The sequence below is a fragment of the Gavia stellata genome, chromosome 1 (assembly GCF_030936135.1).
Source record: "Gavia stellata isolate bGavSte3 chromosome 1, bGavSte3.hap2, whole genome shotgun sequence".
Lineage (NCBI taxonomy): Eukaryota > Metazoa > Chordata > Aves > Gaviiformes > Gaviidae > Gavia > Gavia stellata.
Genome location: NC_082594.1, coordinates 124,930,257 through 124,947,627, shown reverse-complemented (window position 1 = coordinate 124,947,627; position 17,371 = coordinate 124,930,257).

Here is a 17,371-nt window from a genome sequence, read left to right as displayed (position 1 = left end):
TCCAATTTTAAAAGAAGTGAAGCAGACTAGACACAAGATATTGTCAAATGCCCAAGGTAAATAAACTGGAAAAATATTAAGAAAATTATGTATGATTTTCTGTAATAGCAAAGGGAATATTAAGTGAACAATATTAAATTAAGAATGGATTCTGACAAGAAAGGTAAAAAGTTAAATGTCCCTTTAAAACAAATGTCCAAAATGTCCACAGAATCCTAATGGGTGGAATCTTTCTGTGTTACTTCAACACAGAATATGGAATATGAATCAATCTTAATTTATGCATTAGATTAATTACACATTTTTAATATGAATCAGATCTCTCAGGTTCTGTACTTACAAAAATCACCTGTATTGGCCCCATATGAGAGCTCGGTGCCAAGACCACCCAGTGGCATGGCTTTACTTTGAAGGACGGAGGGAACTGTGTAGTCTTAAATTCTCATGCAAACGCCGATTCTCAAATTCCTAACTTACAGCATATGAAGATGGAAACTCACAGCACATTACAATAAATACACCCTTTGCACCTAGAAGAGAAAAAGTCACTTGTGAGGTTCCCTTCTGGGTTTCCCTATGCTTCTCTGGGATGTCCCCAGAAGGGAAAGAAGGAGCTCATATCTTAAAGGCAATTATCACACATCCACTACTTCCAGCCCAGGGCATTATGTAGGTGCTTGAGAAGCTGCATCGTTGAATCCATTCTGCTGTTCTGGAAGGGAAAGACCTAAAATGGGAAAGAAGGCCAGTACCATGTTAAACTACTTAAGAGGTCAAACAAAATCTGACTGCAGCCAGCAATGTTTGGATTTTTCCTTTGGCTCAGAGAACAAGCTGTAAATCATCCAGCGAATGTGTACTCTACAAGGGGTCAGAGGAAAAAACATCTGCCCATACCGGGCAGCCACTTCAGTCCCCTTTTGTTGCCAAGTTCCTAAAACGTGCCCAGGAGCACCTAGTCTGATGCACCAGGTCTCCTGCCTTTTCCTGGGCTGGTGGGTTCATGTCCACGCTAGACCCTTGTGCATTAAACGTGAGATGGAATATGCAGAAAGAAGGAGAAGAGCAGTCACGAAGCATTTGCTTGTCTTTCTCCTGACAAGGCTGCACCTCCTTGTGAAGTTTTTAGACCTAGGTTGAAGGGGATTGTGGAAACCTTGAGAGGGAGAGAGAGCTCCTCACTCCTTTGCTGGTTTGCGTCCAGGCTTAAAAATCAAGTGTGTTCCAACCCTACCCTGATGACAGTTTGTCTACTTGCAAGAAAGGAGATAAGATTCTCAGTTCAGTGGAGAGCATGAAACCAGCCCGCTTCCACTGCATTCAGTCTCAGTAGAAAAGCCAGCAAAGCAGGAGGTGGTGAAACCTCCCTGGAGAGCATGGCAGCATAGGAAAAGGGCATGGCATAGGGAGGGGTGCTGCATTAACCTTTCCTGACCCATGGTTTTCCCGTGAATATATATTAAAATACATACATAGATTTGTATCGGTGTATTTATCAGTCTCCAAAGCTACCAAAAGTACAGCATTTGCCAGTAACAACAGGGACAGATTTTAACAAAATCAGCTGATCTGAGACACACTGAAAAGAAAAGTCATTTCATAGGTGTGGGGAAAACTTTTTTCATTTTCATATACCTGTAGCTCAGCTGCGTCTGGGGCTGATTTCTGACAGGGTAAAGCAAACAAATACAAGGAGAACTCCACGGTGCGCTAAGCACGCTGAACTTTACAGCCACCTGCACTCGTGACATTTTTAGTGTTTCAGTATGGGCTGAGATGGCAGTAGTCTGCAAAAGGGATGGAAATGATTTCTCCTTTTTCTCTCAATGTGCTATCTACCAACCTGACTTTACTGAAAAGAATTTCGATTGGAGCCGGCCCGTGTATTTGGCTAATACATTGGCTTACTGCCTTCACCTTGAGCTTTTTTTTTCCCCTAGGCATAGAAAAACTCAGCAGTCTGCTTAAAAATGAAGAAGTCGTGACACCTAGCGGTAAGTTACACACCAATAACTTCTATTTCATAGAATCCTAGAATCATTTAGGTTGGAAAAGACCTTTAAGATCATGGAGTCCAACTGTAAACCTAACACTGCTGAGTCCACCACTAAACCGTGTCCCTAAGTGCCACATCTACATATGAAGAGATAAGTCACAGCACCTGCCTACTGATTAATTTGACTTTACTGACTGAGGGTGATTTAATCTATTGCTTTCCTACAGAATTCCCACGTGTTTTCCATAGGCACATTGTTCTCGGTCAGGTTGTAATGTAAGAGTTGTGGGCATTACCCTCATGACTCCAGAGAGCCAGGCAGCCCCTCATTTCTTTTACAGTCGCATGCAATGTGTGTGTGTGTCTTGTTGCATCAGACTCCTCTGCCTCTCCACAGAAGGTCCCATTCATTAAGGCCCAGTGTGCAGCCTGTGGTCATGCTCCTTATTGAATGTGACATTTCGAATAGCCATTTATATCAAGAGCAGGTTAAGTGCTTTGACTTTGGAGAGAAAGGGAGCATGGCAGAATCCTGGTGTAAGACCAAGTGAGAATTTCAGACTTTTTTTCTTGTCAAGAACTTGTCAAGTTCATCAAGGCTGTTTTTAGAAGGTGACTCAAAAATGTATTGTATGGCATGCAACAAATTCCTGGCAGGCAGTTTGAACTGACTCAGTTGCTGGCAAATTCTTTTGCTTTTGAAGACTACTCAGAGTCTGCCTTGGTCAGCAGCAGTCAAAAAGCACGTACTGGCTGTGATACCGTGACAAGAAGTCGCACTGAAAAGCAGTAAACCAGTCTAGACAAGTGCAAAAAAGTTATAGGTTCTTTCCAAACAGTGGCAAGCCTTGGCGATGTTTTTTTTCTTTTTTTTTGGGGGGGAAGCAGAACAGTGTTGAGTTGTACTAGTGGTAACTAGGCTGCAGTCACCAAGTGGCAAGCTTTCTTGGCTTTTTGAGCTAGCTGGTTGGGGACCTGCCATTTTTTATCACAAGAATGAGCTTCAGTGCAAGAACTTTCAAGTCAAAACATCACTGTATGTTGTTTGGGAATCTGAGTGCATGCTTCTTTGCATCTGTAAGAGCTGTTAGCAGTGCAGCCTCCCAGCTTCATGTCCATATTTGTGCATGCTATATCAAGCATACTTTCCATTGCCTTCAATGAGACAAACTCCTTCCTCCTCCTCTGTCTTTCAGAAGAGATGCATGATAAAATTGCATGTTGTAACCAAGAAATGGAAACCAGATTATTTGAAAATACATTCTTTTCTTCATCTAAAGATTTATTTTACCACATGTCCACATGTATTAGTACCTGTAACTTCCCCAGTTTGCTGTCTTGGGTATAATTAACACTTCTACCACCAGAGTGTCTGGATTTAAGGCAAGTGAATATAAAAACATCAGTTCTATCCAAAATGTTCCAGTTTCCATCCCTTGAATCATCAGCATGTGACCTATTCTGTGCCAATATTAATAACCATTGCTCATGGCTTTCAAACAACTCAAACTATTTAAAAATTAATTCTGTTTACAGTACCTTCTAGAGGAAGTATTTTGTAAAAGTGAATAACTCAAACTGACTAGTGGCTACCCACAAAATATGACTATCCAGTAACAAAATGAATCATTTAGAACTAGTTGGCAAGGAACGGACATATTGTTGGAGAAAATATCAAGTGGAGATCAGATCCAGCAACTGGGAGTCCTGGGTTCTCTTTCCACTGTACCATACAATTCCCATGCTGCTCTGACATAGGCAGGCCTAACTGCTGTGGTGTAGGCAGCTACTAGCCCCGGTCATCCCAAGTCACACCATTTACTTTTTTACACTGGGGTGTAAGCTGTGAGGCTGAAGTTAAGTCCCCTGTTCGGCTGTCACTCCTGGAAACACTTGCAGTCATGAGTTGGAGCCCATAGGCCTGCCAGTTTATGCTTTGCCTTTGTTTTTCCCTCTGTAAAATGGACATGGCCACCAAATGATGCCTGACAAGCTTGTCTGAAGGCCCTGGTATGGGCCAAGGGCTAGTATTACTTCAGTCTTCACTGGCAGTGATGCCACTGCCATTGCTGAAGAGAAACAACACAAAATGGAAAAGTAATACCAACTCTGGCAGCCCTATAACCTGAAAAATGTAATGCAGTCCTGGACAGAACATGTGCAACATCTGGCAGAGCAGAAGGTTAGGTTCTGCTAAGTCCTTGGGTGCTACTTGTTCTTGTGTTTGCATTGTTGCTACAGACTGTAAGCAGTCCCAAAACAGTCACAAACAGAAGTAAATCTCTCTTCTTCTAGCCTCTCTCCAGGAGAAATAGCTTGACAAGTTTATAAGGGAAGGGAAGTTGCACACTATTTAGCATGGCTGTTCTAGCCTGTGAGGCAAAGTTTTTGGAATGCCAAAGAGAAGACATGACTTTGGGCTGTAGGCCCAGCAACAATGATGTATTCGATCATTCTCATATCAGGCAGGACTGTCTGCTGCAGTCTGCGTTACACGGGTGCACCAGAACATCTGATATCTCTTGCTCTTGCATTTTCATGATTCCCCTACTGACAGATGGGACACAAAGTAGTTGTCAAAGATGGCACTGAGGAGTAAATATCTAGGCGATATTCACTCGCATAGGACTTTGAATATTCAGCTAGGATGTGCTTTTTAAGTTAGTCTCTGTATTGAGTGCAGAGGTGATATGGACAGTGAATCCCCTGTGTATCAGACTCGTTTGCATGGCTAAGCCTGCAATCACAGAATCACACGATGGTTAGGGTGAGAAGGGACCTCTGGAGATCATCTAGTCCAAAGCTCCTGTTCAAAGCAGGCTCAACTAGAACAGATTGCTCAGGACCATACTCTGCTCAGTTTGAGTATCTCCAGGGATGGAGACTCACAACCTCTCTGGGCAACCTGCTCCAGTCCTGAATCACCCTTGCAGTAAAAAAAAAGGGTTTTCTGATGTTTAAATGGAATTTCTTGTATTTCAGTTTGTGCCCATTGCCTCTTGTCCTTCCACTGCATACCACTGGGAAGAGTCTGTCTCTATTTTCTTTACACCCACCATACCAGGTGTTCATACCTATTATTAAGAATTCCCTCTGATCCTTCTCTTCCCAAGGATAAACAGTCCCAGCCCTCAGCCTCTCCTACTATGTCAGATGTTCCAATCAATTTGTCATTTTTGTGGCCCTTCACTGGACTGGGTCCAGTATGTTCATGTCTCTCTTGTACTGAGGACCCAGCACTCCAGATGTGGCCTCACCAGGGCTGAGTGGAGGGGAAGAATCACCTCCTTCGACCTACTGGCCATGCTCTTCCTTATGCAGCCACAGATGCTGTTGGCCACCTTTGCTGCAAAAGCGCATTTCTGGCTCATGTTCAACTCATCCACCAGGACACCCAGGTCTGCCATTTGATGTCTAGTTCCGTATCAATGGCTAGTTCCAGCTGCAGCTTTCTTCAGCTTCCTAGACTTAATGGCTTGAATTTCTCTCTAATACATAGATGAGCATGCCTGGTCTGTTGAATAGCACAAACTGTTTCTGCATCAATGCTGTTGAATTATGTAGTAGTACTGAGAGGACTAAAAAGGCATCCAGGCTGTTGAGCAGTTTAGCAGACTGGATGCATACTTAACTGTCTAGAGCAAACAGAAGCAGCAGCAAGTTACTGTGTTTTCTGTTGAACCAGGGTAATACCAAACCTCTTGCTGTGCCACAAGCTTTAATGGCATCCTAACAACTGCAGAATAGCTTGAATTGAGGGAGGAGCTGCTTTTCCTGGTAATCTGGTTGTTCTCCTTCTTGTGGACCAAACCATGACATGTTCTCTGCATATACATTTGGGCCACCTCTCAAGGCCTATGTTTCTTAGCCCTACAGCAGAAAGGAAAATTCACCCTTTCCCTAGTAATGGAGCGAAATCCTTCTACAAAACCACAGTTGTGTTCTCCAAAGAGCAATGAAAGTGGACACAGTGGGTTAACACTCCAAAACAGGAAATGCCCTTCACCAACACTCTATGTCATCGCATAACCTAGATTTCGGTTGAGAATTTGGGTGTTGTTTTAGATAACAAAATACAACATGTGTTCGTCATTAATCTTCTTGAACATTTGTTTGGCCAGAAACTGTCTCTGATCAACCCACTTATGTAAACAGGTCTATGCTTCAGACAGAAGTGGTAAGATGTTATTCCAAGTACTTGCATTATAGGGAATCTCTCCTTAACTCTAACGAGATACATTTAATGACAGCCTCAGTATTGGTGGCTGTACTCCAAAGACTTTTATGTTCAGTTTAAATTTCAAGATTAAATAAAAATTTATCTTGCATCAAAGGGGAAGAATATTACCTCTAAAAAATCTACCATTTGTCCCTACTTTATCTGAGGTTTCAATATCAAACACTTTTGCATCTGGCTTGCAAAGAATGAAAAAGCTTTTTCTTTTTTCATTACCAAATAGCAGATGCTGTATTCATTGCAGCTGAACACCCTGGAGAGGTTTCCATTTGTCATTTCATTTTTTGCATGTATAGGAACATACACAAAAATGAAAGGAAAAAATGAGAAAAATGAGCTTTGTTTATTTAAGGAAAATAAATGCTGCATTGTATGTGTCTCAGCTAGTTCTGGGCACAATCAGTATATTTCATTTATGTTTGAAAACGTAGTCACGTAAACTATCAAAAATTTTATTTGCAGAATATGGGGGGAGTAAATTAAAACATGCAATTTCCTACAAGCTCTTGCTCCCCATAGTTGGTCTTTTCATGCCTTTTTGTTTCAGTACAAAACAAGAACAAGCAAACAGCTTCAGTCCTGCCAGTGCAGGGGCAGTGCGTGAGTAGTGATCACTGCAGTGATCGCTGCAGCTACTTACTGGCTGTGAACCTTACCCAAACTTCTTTGTCTCCATTTCCTCATTTGTAAAATGTAAAATATATCTAAGAACGAGCCAAGAGCCGTATACTTACTCACTGCTGGGGAAGTTAGTTCTTCACAATCAAAAATAGTTAATGCTTTGATTGCTTGAAGGTTAATCCAAGGCTTTAAACTGTCTGATAGGAATTGTGTCCAGATACAAGGAGCCCCAAGTTTGCAATAAATTCAGCCATTAGAAATATTTATCATTGACTTAGAGCATTGAAGAGGATTAGTCTCATCTGCACCAATTCCAGAGCACGTATCTTAATTGCATTACATATTTTGGACATTGTCCTGAAATGCTTCCGAAGATTGCAGAGATACAGAACTCTTGAGATATGGTTTTGTGGGTTTTTTAAATCTGGAATTCAGTTCACGCGTGACAATTGTTTTAAGAATTTCTTACAAAGTCCTGCATTCAGTAGCTGGGAAAATAGTACAGAGAAGACTGTGTTGATAGACATATAGAGTAATAAGGAAAGGACAGAAGCTAGAAGGAACAGAGTAAGGGAAAAAAAGACGATTGCACTGTCTCTTAATATTTCAAGTGCCTGGAGGAGTGAGAAGAAAATAGAGTTACTTTTGTCGGTGGAAAGAGAATTTGGTAGCTTTAGGAAGGTGACAGCTGCTATAAGTGAGACGGCCGGTGCTGCTGCTGCTTCTCCCTCCTCTCGGCAGAAATGTTCCCCTCAGCAAACGTGCTGCCGTTCAGCTGCATTTTAACGGTGGCACTACCAGAGCTAGATCTGCAGACCTGCACAGCTTGCAGCCAGGGAGTCAGAAATGCTGACAAACAAAATGAGCTGAAGTTAGGCATCCCCTTCCAATTCCAACAGTATTAATGCCAGCCCTTTTCCATTTGGACTTCTGTCCTGGTATACTGGACTGAAGAGCTGTAAGTCTTCAATATACTGTTTTTTTCCACCAAGTATTACTCTGTAGCCCCTTCATTTATGCAGTTTGGCCTGCCACACTGCTGTCATGACAAAGTTTCATTTAGAGATGTTATCCCGTTAGTATCTACAAGTGATTGAGATCCACAGAAGTCTAGATTGGTTGTCTGGAGTTGTAGGAAATTACAAAAATCCATCTTAGCCTGTTACATAAACTTGTTTTGAAAGCAAAAAGAAATTAGAAGCAGATAGGTTGGCTGGTATAAACCAGATAGGTTAAAACAATTGTGATAGTGAGTATTTACAGCTATTGAAGTCATGCAGTGATTACAGCAATGAGAAAAATGGGAGGAAATGTTTGTAGCTGAAGTCACCGAAATGTGTCTTAAGTAATGTTCATGGAATGTGGTTGTCAGCTTTCATGTTTATCTGAGGGGCACTGAACAGAGGCAGAGGAATACTGACTGGGAAGAGCTAACGTCATCAGGGCTGTCATCCTAGTGTATCTCAGAGAGGTCCATCATTACACTAACATGCTTCCAATAGAAGCTCTGGTGCTAAACCTGAATTTCGGCTGGATTTACTCAGTGAGAAGAACTCACCTGGAAGCTCTTATTTCCTGAGTCACAGCTCTGGAGCACATTCACTCTCTGTTGGGGACAAGAATGTTAAAGGTGCCAGCAAGTAAGGTCTTCAGCAATTTTTTTCTAAAATAGAGCTCAAAATCCGGACAGCTTCAAGGCTCCCTCTTATGATTTGAAAACTCAGTCTTCCAGTATTCAGTATTCCTAGACTTCAAATATACATAGAAGTTTAAGAAGGCAAACAGGGCCAAACACCTCCAAGTCTTCAGTCAAGATAATTTTGTTTTGATACTGCCAAAATGTAACATTTAGATTGTGGGGTTTTTTATACTTTCTTTTCCAATACCAACTTCAGATTTCCTATTTTTCCTTCTAGGTGTTGGAGCGTGTCGAGAGAAGGGCGACAAAGCTGGTGAGGGGTCTGGAGCACAAGTCTGATGAGGAGCGGCTGAGGGAACTGGGGTTGTTCAGTCTGGAGAAGAGGAGGCTGAGGGGAGACCTCATCGCTCTCTACAACTACCTGAAAGGGGGTTGTAGAGAGATGGGTGTTGGCCTCTTCTCCCAAGTGACAAGTAACAGGACAAGAGGAAACGGCCTCAAGTTGTGCCAGGGGAGGTTCAGGCTGGATATTAGGAAAAATTTCTTTACTGAGAGAGTGGTGAGACACTGGAACAGGCTGCCCAGGGAGGTGGTGGAGTCACCCTCACTGGAGGTGTTCAAGGAATGTGTGGACGAAGCATTGTGGGACGTGGTTTAATGGGCATGGTGGTGTTTTGCTGGTTGATGGTTGGACTTGATGATCTTGCAGGTCTTTTCCAACCTTAGTGATTCTGTGATTCTGTGATTCTGTGATTATTTCCTTTCTCCTCTTCATTCCATCACTCTCCAATTTCCATCCTAAAGAAAATCATGACTGTGAAAAGCTCCATAGTTCAGCAACATGGGAAGAGTGGAATCGACACGAAAGGTCCAGTAAACTGATGTTGTAGAAATGGGCTGGAAGAATCTGGATTACTTGGAAGTAGGATCTTAGCCATAAAGAAACTTCTCTTTAATGCAAGGAGAAGTAAGGCGGGCAATGACCAGTTACTTTAAATATTCTTGGTTTTCTCTTAAGTGTGATACATTTTCTTCATGTTCTGCTCTGTAATGGATAAAATTTAAACTACTGTGATCTTCATACCAAACCTACATCTGGAGGGTTGTGTAAGTCTGCCAGCTGCTCTGGATGTTACTGTTTCAATAAGTGGAGATCTACAACATGCTTATTAAATTTCTGTTAGTTTCTGTCTAATTTATGAGGGGACCAAAAGAGTTCTATAATTTTAGAAGGAGATTGGATTGAGTATTTACCTAAAGTAGTACTAACTGTCCTGCAAAAAACTGAAGTGATGTCAAATACAGACTGAGCAGGCTGGACCTGAAACTGTTTACAAACGATTGCAACTCAGGTGGAGGTTTGAAGTGGTCAGTGCTCAAAGTGGTCTTGGTATGAGACACACAGTGTGGGAAAGGAATTAGTTTTCTCTTTTGTAATGGGAGTTATCTGAATTTATTTCACATTTACTCTGTACACGGTACTGGCAGTAAAAATAGAAAAACGCTTGATGCTGTATTTCTAAGGACCTAAACCACTGCTCATTTCTGGGTACCTTTTGAGTGTTCAAGTCGCCTGAAATCTGACTATGCATCCAGCTTTTGCAAATGGGCCTGTCTCTCCAACGGGCCTCTCTCTTAGTGATCCAGACCAAAATCCTGACTCCAGCTGTCCCTGTTGTGAGGACGTTTCCATGTTAGTATCTGAATTTTGCTGCATGATCTTGCCCACAGAGGCAGACAGCCATGGCTGTCTACTGCTCATAGTAGACCCTTTTTCAGTTTCCAGGAGCTGTGCCTGTGCTCAGAGGGAGCAGCCAGACTGTTCTCAAACTATGTTCAGGGTCACACTGAGGAAACACCCTCTTGGAAGCTGCCTGGCTCTTTGTTCCTTCCATCAGTCTAAAATAAATGTCACTGAAAGTGTCTCATTCCTCTTTGTGTACGCAAAGACCATGGGAACACTTACAAGTCAATCTCTTTCAGATACTGCGTACAAAATCAGAGGAAATAACAATGTTTGGATCTTTCAAGAAAATCCAAAGTGTCCAGATTTCTTTGGCAGACATTCCCTCTTTGTTTTTCCAGGCTGGGAGGCATGGAAGTACCGTTTCCACCTCTTTCCACCTCCCTGTCATTCACAGGTTCAAGGCTGATGATGCTCGAATTCAGAGATAAAATATAGAAGTGAATCAAAAAACATGTCCAGCTGACCCAAAGGTGAACTGCATCCTCTACCTGCTACTGTCTTCCTCCACATGTTTCACCTTCTTTCTGCAGGTTAAGTGACTCACTACATTCTTGCGCCGTTTACTTATCTTCTGTTTTCTCTGTGTGCACAGCAAATCTCTGATGCTCGTGGGACTGTTCCAAGTTCAATAACATCTCATTTTCTGAAGGTTATAAGATTCCTCAAACTCCAGTCGAGATCTGGAGCCAGAGCAGGGTCCAGTCTGCATAAAATCAAAGCTCTGTCACAGGGAAGGCACACATATAGCTCATTAATAAAGTTCTCAATTTGAAAGTGTTGTTTTCTATGCAGGAAAAGGCAGCTTAACTGACTATAAACTGTTGCTGAAATTTTAGCTGGAATTATGCACACAGTCCTGGCTGGTGTAAGCAGAAAATATTTGCACAGACATCCATTTTCTTGACCCACAGACAGAGTTCAAACAAACACTGATGGGAAAATTAAATTAGGAGTACAGGATATTGTCCTTCATTCTCTGCATTCAGGCTACTCAGATGGCAGAATCTGAAATTTATATGGCATTTTAATTGGCCATAAACAAACTCAAAATGATTCCAAAGTTGGATCTGAACAGATTTCATACATGAATATTTAATATTCATAAAGTTTGCCAGAATGACGACTCTGAATGTTGAAATTTTGCATTCATCTGCACAACGAGGAAAACAACAGAGGTGATCAGTGGAAGCTTATGCAGAGTACCCTATTAAGACACTTCATGTGCTCCTCTGTATCGTGCTATGGTGATACAGAAAACTGCTGAAGTGTTTACTTTTTCACTAATACTATGGATGATTCTATTTTTTTCTTTAATTTTTGTATCTGTATCAGCCTCCATGCATTAAGTTAAATCTGGTATGGCAAAGGAATTTAGGACTATGAAAAAAGTTTTTAGCCTGGTTGGCCAAATGGAAAAGTTGGGGAGAAAAATTTATTTTGGAAAATCTGACAGGAAATAAAATAAAAAATGAGGGATAATGTAAGCATATGTTTTGTCCCAGCTCTCAGTGTTTCATTTACTGTTTGGTTTAAAAACTTTTTTTGACATTTTAAAATATATATACATTTCAAATTAGAAAAAGAAAGAATATAAGTATTTCTTTTTAAATGTTCAAATGAAACATCCATGAATAGAATGAAACAACAGCAATGCTATTTACTGGGCTCACAAACAGCTCAAAAGTGTGATTTCTTGCTTGCTTTCTTTTCTTTACAGCAAATAATTCTATTCAGTCTCAAAAATAATCCATAAAGGGATCACAAAAGTATTCTTACCCTGCATCAGACCCTTGTTAACACCTGCCCCTCTCCAGAAATAACCAGAAGGCATAAATCCAATGTCCATCCCAAGTCCAATCCCTATCCTACCCTAACAGAACTGGCAGCATCCCATTTCTCCAGATCCTCCTTTCCAGCCATACTGAAATGAAGAGTAATTATCCTTTCTTGATGTCAATTTTCATCTCAGTTTGATAGAAACCCATGTTGAACATGGAGCAATTACTGAAGACCTAAAGTAAATCCCAATGTAAAGTCTTGCCCAGGGTCTTATTCATGCCCCAATTTCTGTCACATACTACATACCTGCTCTTCACAACTGAAAAGATCAACAGTGAAATGGGAATTATTGGTCTCACAGAATCCATCAATAGAACAAGCTTTTCAGACGTTGTTTACCTAAAGCATAGCACCAACCATTGCTCTCCTCTCACTAAAAAAATTACTCGCCCACACAGAAAGCATACACCCCTCCTAACAGTAGCTTTCATCCTGCCCTACAGAACTGAAAGATTCCAATAAAAAGCCTACTTCCCTGAACTTCAATTTTAGCATTAAGTCTAAATTTCTTCATAAATTCCAAAAAGATCTCCTGTGTTAGAACGACTCCTTGTTCCAAGCCTCAATGCCCTGCAAGAAACCACACTAATAGTTTAATTTTGCTGCACAGATTCCTAGCTCCAAATTCAGTCCTGTTGGTCACCATATCCAAAACCCATTCAACTTTTCCTGCCATGGCATTGATCAGCCATTGCTCACAGGTAGGACCAGCCACCACCTGTTAAAATCCTGCAAGAAACCGAGTATCTAAATTCAGCTTTCTTTACCTTAAACCTAAACACAACTTTAGCCAATAAAAAAAATAAAACCCCACCAACTTGGACACCCTAAAAATTAAGTTCGGAGAGAAACGCACAGATTGCTACAAAAACTAGCCCACATGCTATTTCTACAGGACTTGGTAGGTCCATCTATTAACTTGCTCTTCTAGCCTCCCCTTTCCTGGATCATAACATGAGCATTAATGATAAGGATGTTTTCCAAATACAATACTGATCTGTACTACGGAGTTCATACCACAGTGACTGACTTCTCTGAAACCAAAGTTTGCTCTTCTTCCTTAGCTTCCTAAGGAACCAATGTAAAACCAGGACCTTAACCATCTTTTACCAGAGCTGTGATCCTAAGCCACACTAACAGTTAACGCTGTAACATCCTTAGCCCAGTTACTGTTTTCTGTCACAGGCTGAATTATATATTCATTGCTAAGAGAACTAGTCCTGAAACTGGAACCTGAGGCTTGGCAGGATCCAGCAACAGGCACCTCTGCTTTCCAAATGGAAACCAGATATCCGAATATGGCCTTCACTTGCAGGTAACCTTACTCACCCTGTCCTAAGCCAATACTATTCAGATGTTGTTGACCTCTGCAAGCACCAACCCTCTCCACAGTCATCCCTTCTCAGAGATCAAACACTCAGTTTAGCTCTCCATGCTTTCTTTCGCAGAAGAAGGGAGTGCTACCCTTAGGATAGGCTTCTGGACAGACTAATAACGGCCACAAACTTCTGAATTAATGCTAAGCTAAGTAGCTTTCTGGCATCAGACCCGACTATGTCTCTAAATTCTGTAGGACCTACCAGAAAATTCAGGTCTTTGTCCTCTTCTGCCCCAAACTCTGTCTGCATAACTGCCAGATGCTTTATCTGTAGTCCTGTCACACCTTAATCATTGACAGTTCATTGCTGCAAAATCACCCCTAAACGAAGAGTAAAAGACTTGTAGGATTCAGCAATAAATTCTTGTTTACAACCTCTGCTTTCTTGAAGCTTGATCCTTCACCCAACACTAATCTTAATAATATCTTATCATAATAATAATTCTACCCATCCTCTTTTTAGTGCTATAGCATACAGACTGCACTCTTCCTTGCCAACCTCAGCCCTCCCCCTGATGGACAGGATTCATTAATACTCCCAGTTCTCTGCCCTCTTCTTGCTTGACCCCTAACGCCAACCATTTGCTTCATTACAGCCTTACCAACTCCCAGATCAGAGCCAAGCATCCTTTCAGACATCATTACACCTCTCCAGGACCCCGCATTAAAAGCAGATCTCCCACCTTGGCTCTCCAGAATCCTAATCCTAACCACAACCAAGACAGTCACCTTCATTATAGTCACTCACTCCTGTTGCCTCTAGGATGCATCATCAGATCTTCACTCCTACAAAAAACTGTCTGAAATAAGGGCTGCTGTGGTACAGTGATAAACACAATTCCACAGACTGCTTTCCTAAATCCAGACCACACCTTTATACTGCCTTTAATAATAACGCTCTTGCCACGACTTCCCACCACAACTAGCCGGAAAGCATGAGTCCTTGCTATCACCAGCCCTCATCCTAGACCCACCACATCGACGAGATCCCACAGTAAATGTATTTGTCCAGCTCTTCCTTTCCTGAACCCTAACCCTAACTGTAGCTACACAGCTCAACCCTCCACTCCGGAGTATCAACCCTAATCCCAGCCATAATTGTAACCTTAACTGTAACCAGTCGCTTCTCTCTACCACAGAACTAATCACCTGGAGACTAATCATCTTGCCACTGCTGGGTGGCCAATCTCTGAAATTAGGTTTACAGGGTAGCAAAATGCCCATACAGGAAAATTATCTTCCAGTGATATGTTTCTTTTTTTCAATTATTGCTTGAAAGCACATTTTTACAGGTATCTATTGCCAGTTTTAACTGTGTTTGTGTTTGGAGCAATGAGTTTTAGTTTTAGTGTAGCTTGTCAGTGCATTAACAAACCCTGGGCTAAGAGACAACCTTTGTTTTGTGGCTTACTAGAGAAAGGAAGAAAATGTGAAGGCTTCTTCAATATAGGGAAGGCTATGCAAGGGCAAATACACAATCACCAGTAAATGTGCAAATGCTTTTCCAGATCTAAGCAGTATAGAGCTTTGTTGGATGGGATTTTTCTCTTTATCTTTCCTTACATTTGTATGTGTTGGAAGATACTTTAACTTATTCCAAAAGCATTGAATAAATTAATAAAAACATATTCTCTCTTTTAATCTGTAAAATTCTGCTAAGAGCACTCACTCTTCTAATCCAATGCTGACTAAAAACTTTTGATTCCCATTAATTTTAATAGGCACTGGAAGAAATTGCAAACCAGTACCCTATAAAACTAACAGCATGACAAAATAATGTCTCAGAATTAACATAAACACTTCTCTCTATAGATACATTTCTTCAAGAGCAATTCACTGGAGAAAGTATACTCCACAGGTTTTCCTAATCATATTTCTTTTTTGGTAATGTAAGAAGTCTTTCCCCAAGGGCAATGCTTTGTTCCCATTCAAGTCAAAGATAAAAATTCTCTTGAGTTTCATGGGAACAAGAGTATGCTAAAAATAAAATTGTTCCTCTGATAACCTCTAGTGGATTTTTTTTTTCCTCAGAAAGCAAACACAACAAAGATGACATTTTCATTAGTTCCATTTCTGGCCTCAGGGTGTAGTTCTGTTCAGTGCAAACACAGCTTAGGGATATGTGAAGGCACTTTATGTCATCTCATGCACCCTCTGGATTGCTCTGAGGCTAAATTGTCCCTTTTTGGTGGTAGTTTACAGCTGCTTCTGGGCAGCGGTATAGCTCAGGGGCCTCCATATAAATAGGGAAGAAAAGTTTCGTAGTCTTATACTGCATCATAGTAGGGGCAATTCTTTCTTGGACTCCTGCAGTCTCTCATCAGCCCTGGTGTGCTGCCATGATTACCACAGAAGAGGCTGTAAGTCTGTTCCTAATCACTGTGAATCCTTCCTGAGGATGGCAAGAAACAGGGCTGCCGCAGGGAAAGGTAGAACAAAGTACTAAACTTGTATCCCAGCCACACTTCAAAAGTCAAAAAAGAATTAAAATCATTACATAGTTTCAGCAATAGCCACTGTGCTTGAGACTCTCTAGCAGTAAATTCTTCGCTCTATGCAGAGTCCCACAACAGACATTGTGACCCAAGCCTGGCAGGAGAGAGGGGGACGGTTAAACTTTCCAGATCTCACTTTAGGTAAAACAATGAGCAATCTGTTTGTGATGAATGTTCCCTGTGTGCCGTGCCCTTCTGTCTCATCCGCAGTTTACTCTTGCAGTTAAACAAGGCGCTGCAGGACATTTCCTAATGTCTTTTGGAGACTCGTTTGTTGTTCTACGTGAATATATAGTACTACTCTTACCTTACTCCGTGGAGGCACTTAGCTGGGTGACCATGCTGGGCTCAGCAAACACCATTTGAATTGGTGCTCCACTGTCCACTTAGTTACGCGAGTGGAGCGAAGGAGCGGACCACACAAACACAACCCACGTCTATCAAAAAGCATTGTCAGCCTTTCCTAGAAGACCTTTGCAAGCATCTCTGCTTAAATAAATGCTGCCCATGGGATTGCCTGCCGAGACAGAAGCTGAAAGAGAAAGGGGTGTTTCCTTGTATACGCACTGTACTGCTTCATTTTTTCTGTCTTAAGGTGGATTGTGTTTCATAGTTGGATTTTTAAATGAAAGTAGTGAATACGTGGGCATCCGGATTACAGCAGATATAACTGTGAGAAAAGGCTATGGAGAATGATGCTGAAGATGCTTGGGAGAACTACCATAAGAATATATCGGGTGGGTGTGGTGAGGCAAGTAGGTGTTGCATAAAGCTTCTGAGCATGTGTGAGGTGAACCAGACGATAAAACCTTGAGCAACTCCAGCCCAAACAGGATCCTCCTGCAGTAAAAGAGAGTGCTGTGCTCTCCTGGCAATCAGACTCCACTCTGAATTCTCATTATTGTCCGTGTGGAGAAGTACGTGGGGAGACTCCAGAAAGAGAGGGGACCAGAGGAGTGTGCAAGGTGGGGAAATGCAGCGCTGTGAGAAGAAGGCACTTGACATGGGCTGTGGGAAGTGAGCAGGAGCCCAGGGCAGGGGTCTGACCAGTGTGAACTGGATGGTGAGTGAGAGGGGTGTTTGCAGCTATATGTTGGCTGCAGACAAAGCAGTGAGGGATACGAAGCTGCCACCTGGGAGGCAGAGGCCAGAGCCTGGGGAGCTGAGACGCTCAAAGCAGAGTACCTTCACAGGTGCAAACAGGGGCTGTGATACACTACAGGAAGAAGTGAAAGTCTAAAGTACTTTTATCCAAGAGAAAAAGGGACAGGCAGCACCTCCCCAGCCTTTTGCAGGAGCCTGGTCCCTACCAGCTGGGCAAGTTCTGGGAAGAACATATCCCTCCAGAGCTCATAACCACCAGCACCCCACTCCCTGCTCAGCAATTTGAGCTCCCAGGGCCTGCAGCATCCCTGTGTA